At 35.4% G+C, this 12,500-nt stretch overlaps 1 non-coding gene across 1 annotated transcript; it reads left to right on the top strand.

Annotated features, from left to right (window-relative positions):
- Positions 1 to 10,551: 10,551 nt before the first annotated feature.
- Positions 10,552 to 12,456, top strand: LOC149474897 (small subunit ribosomal RNA). Its single transcript, XR_016318228.1, has one exon. It is a non-coding gene; the product is annotated as a small subunit ribosomal RNA (ribosomal RNA).
- The last annotated feature ends 44 nt before the right edge of the window (positions 12,457 to 12,500 follow it).

The following is a 12,500-nucleotide window of genomic DNA, read 5'->3' as shown; positions in this document are numbered from 1 at the left end:
AAAATTTCTATACGTCAGGAAAATTTATATAAGCCAGGAAAATTTCTATACGTCAGGAAAAATTTCTAAAGGTGGAAAAGGATAGGTTAGGTTAGGTTAGGTAAGGAAAATTTTTCTAAGTCCGGAAAATTTCCATACGCCAGGAAAATTTCTATACGTCAGGAAAATTTATATAAGCCAGGAAAATTTCTATACGTCAGGAAAAATTTCTATAAGGTGGAAAAGGATAGGTTAGGTTAGGTTAGGTTAGGTTAGGTTAGGAAAATTTTTCTAAGTCCGGAAAATTTCCATACGCCAGGAAAATTTCTATACGTCCGGAAAATTTATATAAGCCAGGAAAATTTTTATACGTCAGGAAAAATTTCTATAAGGTGGAAAAGGATAGGTTAGGTTAGTTTAGGTTAGGTTAGGTTAGGAAAATTTTTCTAAGTCCGGAAAATTTCCATACGCCAGGAAATTTACTATACATCAGGAAAATTTATATAAGCCAGGTAAATTTCTAGACGTCAGGAAAAATTTCTATAAGGTGGAAAAGGATAGGTTAGGTTAGGTTAGGTTAGGTTAGGTTAGGTTAGGTTAGGAAAATTTTTCTAAGTCCGGAAAAGGTAGGTAGGTTAGTAATTTTTTAAAACTACATATTAGCTGTTTCGTATATATATATTAGCTGTTTCGTTTCTCTTTTCTAATACTAACATAGTTTTTTAAGGCCAATTTACTAACAAATATATGGATTTAAATTATTAATCTGAAACAAATAAATAAAATAAGTAAAATAAATAAATAAATAAATAAACACAAACCTAACTAATAAATCGTCACACAGAAACCAAACTATTAGTACATTGAGGTACCTATTTTTGTTGTTGAACAGCCGAATTTTTTCGATTTTGAAAAATTTCGAATTTTCCGAGAAAAGAGAGACGAAACAGCTAATATTACGATTATAAATTTCGTGGCCAGAAATAATTTAGTTTTAAAAAGCTAACCTAACCTAACCTAACCTAACCTAACCTAACCTAACCTAACCTAACCTAACCTAACCTAACCTTACCTAACCTAACCTAACCTAACCTAACCTAAACACAAACCTAACTATTAAATCGTCACACATAAACCTAACTATTATTACATTGAGGTTCAAATTTATGTCTATCAAAAATTAACGCCCTCTTTTGTTGTTGTCGTTGTTTTGATTCAGCTTCTTATAGCTTTTTGTGTATCAGTTTGTTTGTTTGTTTGAACGCGCTAATCTCGGGAACTACTGGTCCAATTTGAAAAATTCTTTCGGTGTTAGATAGCCCATTTATGGAGGAAGGCTATATCCATACTAATATTATAAATGCGAAAGTAACTCTGTCTGTCTGTCTGTTACTCAATCACGCCTTAACTACTGAACCAATTTGCATGAAATTTGGTATAGAGATATTTTGATACCCGAGAAAGGACATAGGATAGGTTTTATCCCGGAAATCCTACGGGAACGGGTTTTTCTTTGAAAACGCGGGCGAAGCCGCGTGCGGAAAGCTAGTAGGCTATATATCATCACGCTAAGACCAACAGGAGCAGAGCAATGCGGGTGAAACCGCGGGGAACAGCTAGTTTATAATAATCCTCTAGGCTCTACATTCTATCATAACAATTATTTTGATTTCTATGAATAATTGTGATAAAATATTTTAGTTAATAGACGACACAAATTGTGAACATGTAATCATTACCATTACCTTTATATTAGCAGCAAGGAATTTTCTCCTAAGTCGTTCAATTTTGACCAGCCTTGGTAACTCCTTCGGAAGCACTATGCTTAGAAACTGCAACTTTGGTACAAACGTCTCGAACGGGAATTGCTGGGGAAAAAACATTTTCATTCTAATAACGTCCTGAGTAATTTTAATAAATAAATCTGTTTATTTATCTTTAAAATAAGCAATGTTAAATAAGTAGGTAAGATAATTTATTACGTTCATATATTTAATAGAAACTATTAAATTATTTTTATTATTTCATTATACACACGTAATAAACACACACACACACACACACACACACACACACAAACATACATGCATGCAATCTTTTTTGTTGAAATTGTAAAATTATTTAAGTTCAAAAAGGCAACCAATCTACTAAAATTGTGAGGGGATTCTAAAGCCTGTAACACAGTTTTGAACTAACACAGGCTTTAATTTACCCAAATTTTAACTTTAATTTACCCATATTTAAACTATTATTTTTAAAACTTTTTCAATAAAGAATTTTTCTATTTCTATTTCTATTTAATGTAAGGTAATATTTAATGTTAGATAATCTATGTACTAAACTTCACAATTACTGTGTGAACGTTCTTATACATATACAGCCGTACAAATAAACGAAATATAGCATTTTATGCAAAGAATAAACTAAGAATAAGGAAAAATCATACAAATAAACACGAAATAAATGTAACCTAGTATAACTTCGTAATAAGTATTCATACTAATGCTATTCCGTCCTTATTACGGCTACCACCCTAGTATAAGTCTGACATAACCGAGTTATAACATATCTTTTAGTACATTGTGCTGTGTTTTACAAGTTTTAGAAGCAATTTTCAATCTTAGCAATGAGAGTAATACGGGAAGTAGAAAAAGTTGAGCAAATTAATAATTTCATTACGTACCTATTGAAATGGAAAATTTTGTATGAAATGTCAAAATATACGAAATTATGAAAAACCCTTTTGATATTTATAATGATTTATTTATTTACAACATGCGCCAAACCATACATACATAAAACTTATTTCTAAACTTATCACAATAATATACACTTTCGTTGAAAATATAAATCTTCTAAGCCTGGAGTTGTATGTTTTGAGTACCAGTTATTTGGCAACTCTCTATCTCAAGGTGGGTTTATCTTCTGTTCTCAAGATATTGGATAGCGTTATCTATCATTTGCTTGCATATTTAATGATATATTTAAATTATTTCCAATAAATATTTAAAAAATAAATAAACAGAACATCGTATGATGAAACTTCACAACAAAATCGACGAAGTCAAACGAGCGTCAGCACAATGACAGCACCAAGGCTTAACCGTAGACAATTTCAATGTTTTTCATAATTTTGTTAATGAATTGCGACGTTGCCGCTTTGCGCCTATTGCATAGCGTGAGCATTACAAATTTATTTGTAAGAAATTATGACATCCTTATTCTTTATTTATTCTTATCATAATATCTATGCATTGCATAAGGTTTGAATAAGCAAGTTTTTATTTGTACGGCTGATAAACTTTTTGTTAAAGTAATAAACCCTAATTCAATACGCTCTACGGTAAGTTATGTTTTGTGCGTAACCTTCTCCAGATAAAGAAAATCTACTGAACCAGCATAAAACACAAATCCTTAAAATCTAGCCACTCCTTTTTTAGAATATTACAATGAATATTCTAAAGTTTTTATTTATTAAGCCTTGATACAAAAAAACTTGTTATTTAACCAAATCCAGTGAACTCATTTAAAATTAACGAGAGTTACCGCTCTATCGAGACTAATAATAATAATTGATACAACTCCTTCATATAATTAAGTTTAAAAAGTTTTTCCTTTTAATTGCGGCGAGCTTTAGAAGTTGGATCCTACTATTTTTATTAATTATTACAGGATTATTAAATACGGCCGTCTTAAAATAATGAAAATTAATTTTACGTTAAAGATTGAACTACCTTTTACAAAAGTTAAATATAAGAAATTGTACTTAGTTTTTTGCTCGATTACGATCAAACTTTAAAGGTAAAAGGTTATTTACTATGCAAAGACGGAATAAATAAAAGGTAAAAACGGTAAATAAAGCACACTAACAACTAAAGAACACTAATAATATAAATAAATACAACATATTACAATGCTCTCATCTTCTCTATATTATGTAGTCCATCTTCCTGGTGGTGGTGCAGCTAAGCAGTTTGGGCTTCTGCGGCTTCGGCAGTGAAACCGACATTGGCGCTAGTTTATCTGTTTTGGCCTGTAAATCAATTTTAATGATGAATGATATAATTGGAGTGCATGTGAATCTACTGTATTCTGTCACATATCACTTAACTAGCTGCGCTTCGCGGTTTCACCCGCGTGGCTCCGCTCCTGTTGGTCTTAGCATAATAATAATTCCTCGATAAATGGGCTGGGCTATCTAAAACCGAAATAATTTTTATCAGTAAACAGTAGTTCCTGAGATTAGCGCGTTCAAACAAACTAGTATAGATTTATAGATTGAATAGGCTCCGTAACTACTGGCCCGATTAAAAAATAAATACATATTTTACCATTTCATTCCTACCTGATGAACATAGTCTATATTTTATGATGTTTTTTATTCTGTGTCAATCCGAGCGGAGCCGGGACGGGCGGCTAGTAGTAAATAATTTGTCAAGTTCCAACGCAGGCGAACCGCGGGCCAAAACCTAGTTATGATTAATATAAATATAAAAGTACCTGTAACATAAGCTTCATGCGTTTTTTTGCATACACTTCTTTAGAAGGATCCTCTTTCATCATGTTCGAAACCAATTCCGAATAATATCCACGCTTCGGAATCGAATCTCTATCCGTATTGTCATAAACCAAATCATGGTATTTGATTCTTTTCTTCTTACTGAATGTTACACTCATTTTAACCTATGTATTTATTGAATAAAATATTAATAATTAATTAATAATATATATAATAAAACCGGCCAAGTGCGAGTCGGGCTCGCGCACAAAGGGTTCCGTAGCAGCAAATATAATAAATTACAGTTAAATCAACCTATCTCAAAAACTATAAGAGATACTTTGATCAAACCAAAAATCGTTGAAAGAGTTAATTAGCATGCATCACCTCTATTTTTTTTAGAATTTTATACCCCGTAGTTATAAAAATAGAGGGGGGGGGACATACTTTTTACGACTTTGAGAGCTGATATCTCAAAAACCGTTCACTTTAAGAAAAATGTTTTTTAGAAAACTTTATATCATTTTAAAAGACCTTTCCATTGATACCCCACACGGGTATGTACATCGAAAAAAAAAATTTCATCCCTCAGTTACATGTATGGGGGGCCCCACCCCCAATTCTTTTTTTTACTATTTAGTGTCATATTTTTGTAGCGGTTCATACAACACATATTCCCATCAAATTTCATCACTGTAGTACTTATAGTTTCCGAGTAAATCGGCTGTGACAGACGGACAGACGGACAGACGGACAGACGGACATGACGAAACTATAAGGGTTCCGTTTTTGCCATTTTGGCTACGGAACCCTAAAAATGAATCGCAAAATGTGTTGGTAAGCGCATAACTCGAAACCGGCTGAAGCGATTTCGATAATTCTTTTTTTATTATATTCCTTGAAGTACGAGGATGGTTCTTATGTAGAGAAAACGTAAACATGTACCACGGGCGAAGCCGGGGCGGACCGCTAGTAATTATTATATTAATATATATTTTATTAATGTCAATATAATTATTTAAAGTGACATTTGGTTTGACAAAAATGTTTTTAATTTTTCGTAAAACCTCAATGATTGTTTTTGGTAAAACTAATAAAACCGGCCAAGTGCGAGTCGGGCTCGCGCACAAAGGGTTCCGTAGCAGCAAATATAATAAATTACAGTTAAATCAACCTATCTCAAAAACTATAAGAGATACTTTGATCAAACCAAAAATCGTTGAAAGAGTTAATTAGCATGCATCACCTCTATTTTTTTTAGAATTTTATACCCCGTAGTTATAAAAATAGAGGGGGGGGGACATACTTTTTACGACTTTGAGAGCTGATATCTCAAAAACCGTTCACTTTAAGAAAAATGTTTTTTAGAAAACTTTATATCATTTTAAAAGACCTTTCCATTGATACCCCACACGGGTATGTACATCGAAAAAAAAAATTTCATCCCTCAGTTACATGTATGGGGGGCCCCACCCCCAATTCTTTTTTTTACTATTTAGTGTCATATTTTTGTAGCGGTTCATACAACACATATTCCCATCAAATTTCATCACTGTAGTACTTATAGTTTCCGAGTAAATCGGCTGTGACAGACGGACAGACGGACAGACGGACAGACGGACATGACGAAACTATAAGGGTTCCGTTTTTGCCATTTTGGCTACGGAACCCTAAAAAGGTTTTAATAGATTGTTTTATTCAATACGTAATTTGATAATCGCCCAGTTAACTATATTATATTATGTATTATTATACAACAATAATGATGTTATCATCTATCATAGTAATGATAATATTATAATTATTTTAGGTGATCACTATGGTCAAAATCGAAAAACACCTTATACATATTGAATTTTGTTGAGGAAACTGTTGGTACGATTGTCTTAAAAAAAATATATGTGATACTCAAGGATATAATTAACAAAGTGTATTGTTTACTTTTCATTTTAGAACGGCCTAAACATAAAAAAAATAATTTGGAAAATCCAAAAGTGCACGCCTCATAATTTTTTTTTAATAAATATTTATTAATTATTATTTTTGTTTATTTAATAACAGTTAAACCACATCGAATCAGACCCTGAAAAATGAAAGGGTTCTATTCCTGAGCATACTCAAGCGTAAGAGAAAAAAAAAGACTCGATTAGTAAAGTATTTCGGTCGCTATCGTGTTAACAAGAAAAAGGATCCGCACATACAGACACACGGACGTCCAAGACAGAACTTTTTTAAACTGTTTTTTAACTAGTTTAAATAACAAATATGACATCAAAAATATCATGAACGTTAAAAATAGTGTTTTTTCTTAATATGTGTGTGTATGTATTATCTTACAAGTGCAATGTATGATACATAAAGACATTTTAAGTTTGAAAAATCAGATGTTTTGCGCGAAGTGACAGTAGTACCCACCTCAACGCTTCGCTTATGAGGCGTGCAATACATACAAATCAACCCCTTTACTAACATAAAACGCATTTTGTTAGGAAAACCGCTACATATACATATTTCATACATGAAATTTATACCAAAAAATATGTTATGATATTTGTAACAATTTGTATTGCTTGTTTTATCAATTTCAATTTTCATTATTATCGTTAAATTATCAAGAAAAAACTCGAATTTATAATAAAACCCACATAAAACCTCACCTCTATTGCATATTTTCGACGAAATTTGACGGTGTCAGTTCGACTCGGACGGGGGACTGTACGTGCGGTTTTTCTTTTTTAAAATAACGCTAAAATTTACCGAATTTAACGTTTTGTTAAATTAAACCAGATTGTAATAGGTATTTACATGTGCAGATAATGAAATGAAAGTTAAAAAGAGGTATGTAAATAAATAAAAATCTGTTTGTAATTTCGTGTTGTTTTTGAAAGGCGATAATTTTTGACAGATTTAAAACAGTAACCAGACATTGAATATTTGAATATTTAAAAAAAAAAGATTAATTGCTGTTCTATCGTATATTTTAAGGGTCCAAAACAATCCATATACTATAGGATTTAAAAAATTAACCTCGAACTAACTACAAAATACATACATAACAAGTCGAAAAAAAACGTGATTTCTTGTCCGTTCCCCTATTTTGTAGGTTGCATGCATATATTATTCCTACTAGGTATGAAGAGATATACAGAGAACGCTAAATACATTTGCCTGGTCACCATTACCATTAGATACACCATGACATGGTAGAGGCCGTTCTATAGAATTACGTCAAATAATCCTTTATATCTCTGTAGGTGAGATGTTCTCCACCCTAGTCATCATCAGGTCTCCAGAATATAGTCCGTGTTGAATAAAAATAATTTCTAAATCGGTGTTTTCTTAACTGTTCCCCACTCTAGAACTTATAATTACTTGCTTAGTCATCTTAAGGTCTCCAGAATGGGTCATGTAGTAGAGACTTAGCTTAATACGGTTAATGTTGAAAGATGAGTCTTCCTACATATTACATTTACTATTCATAAGCTAGTATTTTATAAACTAAGTTTTTCGTCTTAATAAGCCGTTCAAGTTTGTATGTTGTATTGTTTATAGCATTTTCCTACTATTACACCCACTATTTAAATAGCTTGCTTCATATTTTTGTAAGTCATTTTTTACCCAAAAAATAAGAAATAAAATACCGCCGTAATACGATACGAATTTTATAGATTAATATCCTAATACGGTGGTATAACTCCGAAATAGGAAAAATACTGGGCATGTTTATTCTGCGGTATGTGTTCTTAATTAGAAATCCTGTTAAATATGAAAACGGTTGAGTACAAAATGTTTGTTTCTTAGAAGGGGTAAAAATAGGAAGGTGCATTTTAATTTAGCCGAATTTTAAATTTTCGAATTTTCTGAGAAAAGAGAAACGAAACAGCTAATATTACGATTAAAAATTTCGTGGCCAGAAATAATTTAGTTTTAAAAGGCTAACCTAACCTAACCTAACCTAACCTAACCTAACCTAAACACAAACCTAACTATTAAATCGTCACACATAAACCTAACTATTATTACATTGAGGTTCAAATTTATGTCTATCAAAAATTAACGCCCTCTTTTGTCGTCGTCGTTGTTGTTGTTGTTGTTGTTGTTGTTGTTGTTGAATTGCCGAATTTTTTCGAATTTTAAAATTTTCGAATTTTCTGAGAAAAGAGAAACGAAACAGCTAATATTATGATTATAAATTTCGTGGCCAGATATAATTTAGTTTTAAAAAGCTAACCTAACCTAACCTAACCTAACCTAAACACAAACCTAACTATTGTTACATTGAGGTTCAAAAATTTATGTCTATCAAAAATTAACGCCCTCTTTTGTTGTTGTTGTTTTGAATAGCCGAATTATTTCGAATTTTAAATTTTCGAATTTTCTGAGAAAAGAGAAACGAAGCAGCTAATATTATGATTATAAATTTCGTGGCCAGAAATAATTTATGTAGTTTTAAAAGGCTAACCCAACCTAACATAACCTAACCTAACCTAACTTAACCTAACCTAACCTAAACACAAACCTAACTATTAAATCGTCACACAGAAACCTAACTATTATTACATTGAGGTTCAAATTTATGTCTATCAAAAATGAACGCCCTCTTTTGTTGTTGTTGTTGTTGTTGAATAGCCGAATTTTTTCGAATTTTAAAATTTTCGAATTTTCTGAGAAAAGAGAAACGAAATGTAGCTAATATTATGATTATAAATTTCGTGGCCAGAAATAATTTAGTTTTAAAAAGCTAACCTAACCTAACCTAACCTACACACAAACCTAACTATTATTACATTGAGGTTCAAATTTATGTCTATCAAAAATTAACGCCCTCTTTTGTCGTTGTTGTTGTTGTTGTTGTTGTTTATAATTTATTTAATATGGACCACGAAATTTATAATCATGAATTATTTTTGACGACTGCCCGCCGTAACTGCACGCGTACAAAGTTTTTTGACTTGACCTTGAAAACACGAGGCGTTAGTCGCGCGCGGCGTATGTATGTATGTATGTATGTATGTATGTACATATGCCGTGCGTGATACGTGAAAAATTAAACAAGCAGAAACACCATTGCCGGGATGCGAGACAATCGGTGCGCGAGGCTAGCAAAGACGGGGGGCGATGCGCGTGCGCAGCGAGAGATTGTGTACGTATGTGTATGTATCATTATTTCGTCGCTGTTGTACCGCGTCGCCCGTGTGTGCTCTGCGCTCTCCTCGTTGCCGCAGTTCGCGTGTCGGTGTGGCGTTGATGTGGGGTTGGGGTTGGTGTTTGGTGGTGAGTCTGACAGAATTGTAGAGTAGTGTTAGTTCTATAAAATAATAAAAGACCAAAGATGATATTATAAAAGCGTGTGTTGTGCAAACGGCGCGATACAGTTTTTAATCTTTAGTATTTTATGGAACAACAAAAACTCTTCAAATCAGAAGATCAGTGTTCAGTAGTGTGGTAGTAGTAGTAGTAGAAGAAGTAGTAGTAGCTGTAGTAACATTGCGTCTGCCGACGGTTTGATAGATTGTCAGTTTCGTAGATTGTATTTTATATGTGTAGTGTAATAAATATTACGCATCTTGATACACTCTCGGAGCGCAGACCGTGAAAAATATACTACGACTATTGAACGGCAGTATGAAAATTTTTAATGCTCACATCGCACACGTTTGTGATGTACCAATGGGCTTTTATCAGATGTTTATACGTGTGTGTGTGAAACACACGTATATTCCAAAACTTGGTCGCAATTTTCGATCCTTCCACTCTCCGTGCGTAGATTGATCGTTTGCGTCATAAAAGTTGACCGATATTAAAATTTTTCCTTCGCTTGATGCGAATGGGAATTGTTGAGGGGTGTCTCGTTAAGATGATACTTTCAACGGTTAAACTGACTGTGTTCAGATTTATCCACGTGTGCGCGCCCGTGTGTGTGTGTGTGAATAGTGTGCGTGTGACGGTCGCCGCTGTCACATATCATGTTATTTAAACACGCCTCGCGCACATAATATAATTATATAGAGAAGCAAACGTCGCGGCGGCATCGTCGTGTTACGTTTGAGGCTCTAGCGGAAGCTTTAGTTAGCTCCCTGGTTGATCCTGCCAGTAGTTATATGCTTGTCTCAAAGATTAAGCCATGCATGTCTCAGTGCAAGCCGTATTAAGGCGATACCGCGAATGGCTCAATATATCAGTTTTGGTTCCTTAGATCTTACTCAGTTACTTGGATAACTGTGGTAATTCTAGAGCTAATACATGCAATCAGAACTCTGACCAGTGATGGAATGAGTGCTTTTATTAGATCAAAACCAATCGACGGAGGGCCTGGCGTCTGAAGTCGTTAATTTTGATGAATCTGGATAACTTTTGCCGATCGCATGGTCCAGTACCGGCGACGCATCTTTCAAATGTCTGCCTTATCAACTTTCGATGGTAGTTTCTGCGACTACCATGGTTGTCACGGGTAACGGGGAATCAGGGTTCGATTCCGGAGAGGGAGCCTGAGAAACGGCTACCACATCCAAGGAAGGCAGCAGGCGCGCAAATTACCCACTCCCGGCACGGGGAGGTAGTGACGAAAAATAACGATACGGGACTCTTACGAGGCCTCGTAATCGGAATGAGTACACTTTAAATATTTTAACGAGGAACAATTGGAGGGCAAGTCTGGTGCCAGCAGCCGCGGTAATTCCAGCTCCAATAGCGTATACTAAAATTGTTGCGGTTAAAAAGCTCGTAGTTGCATTTGTGCGCCGCGCTGTCGGTGCACCGCATCCGCGGTGATACTGACACGTTTGCGGAGCATATCGTCGGTGAGCCGGTCGTTAAAAGCCGGTTCAATATCAAAATCCTATCGCGGTGCTCTTCAGTGAGTGTCGAGGTGGGCCGACAATTTTACTTTGAACAAATTAGAGTGCTCAAAGCGGGCTCAAAATGCCGCTTGAATATTTCGTGCATGGAATAATAGAATATGATCTCGGTTCTATTTTGTTGGTTTTCAGAACTCCGAGGTAATGATTAATAGGGATAACTGGGGGCATTCGTATTGCGACGTTAGAGGTGAAATTCTTGGATCGTCGCAAGACGAACATCAGCGAAAGCATTTGCCAAAGGTGTTTTCATCAATCAAGAACGAAAGTTAGAGGTTCGAAGGCGATTAGATACCGCCCTAGTTCTAACCGTAAATATGTCATCTAGCGATCCGCCGACGTTACTACAATGGCTCGGCGGGCAGCTTCCGGGAAACCAAAGATTTTGGACTCCGGGGGGAGTATGGTTGCAAAGCTGAAACTTAAAGGAATTGACGGAAGGGCACCACCAGGAGTGGAGCCTGCGGCTTAATTTGACTCAACACGGGAAATCTCACCAGGCCCGGACACCGGAAGGATTGACAGATTAATAGCTCTTTCTTGATTCGGTGGGTGGTGGTGCATGGCCGTTCTTAGTTGGTGGAGCGATTTGTCTGGTTAATTCCGGTAACGAACGAGACTCTAGCCTGCTAAATAGGCGTCGTCATTTAGGTGTGCGCGGCTCTCGGGTCGCGCAACTCACTGGCGGCGTATTAAAATTCTTCTTAGAGGGACCGGCGGCTTTGAGCCGCACGAGATTGAGCAATAACAGGTCTGTGATGCCCTTAGATGTCCTGGGCCGCACGCGCGCTACACTGAAGGAATCAACATGTTCTCCCTGGCCTAGAGGCCCGGGCAACCCGTTGAAACTCCTTCGTGCTGGGGATTGGGGTTTGCAATTATCCCCCATAAACGAGGAATTCCTAGTAAGCGCGAGTCATAAGCTCGCGTTGATTACGTCCCTGCCCTTTGTACACACCGCCCGTCGCTACTACCGATTGAATGATTTAGTGAGGTCTTCGGACCGACACGCGGTGGCTTCACGGCCGTCGGCGTTGCTGGGAAGTTGACCAAACTTGATCATTTAGAGGAAGTAAAAGTCGTAACAAGGTTTCCGTAGGGGAACCTGCGGAAGGATCATTAACGTAACGACGCACTGCGCACTCTCGCACTACTCGCATACGCGC

This window comes from Colias philodice, unplaced genomic scaffold (genome assembly GCF_061535455.1).
Source record: "Colias philodice isolate Cphi_HAF_F1 unplaced genomic scaffold, ilColPhil1 Martin Lab GWU primary ptg000018l_1:1-1108441, whole genome shotgun sequence".
Taxonomy (NCBI): domain Eukaryota; kingdom Metazoa; phylum Arthropoda; class Insecta; order Lepidoptera; family Pieridae; genus Colias; species Colias philodice.
Note: the sequence above shows the minus strand (reverse complement) of the source record. Positions and strands in the feature narration are given on the sequence as shown.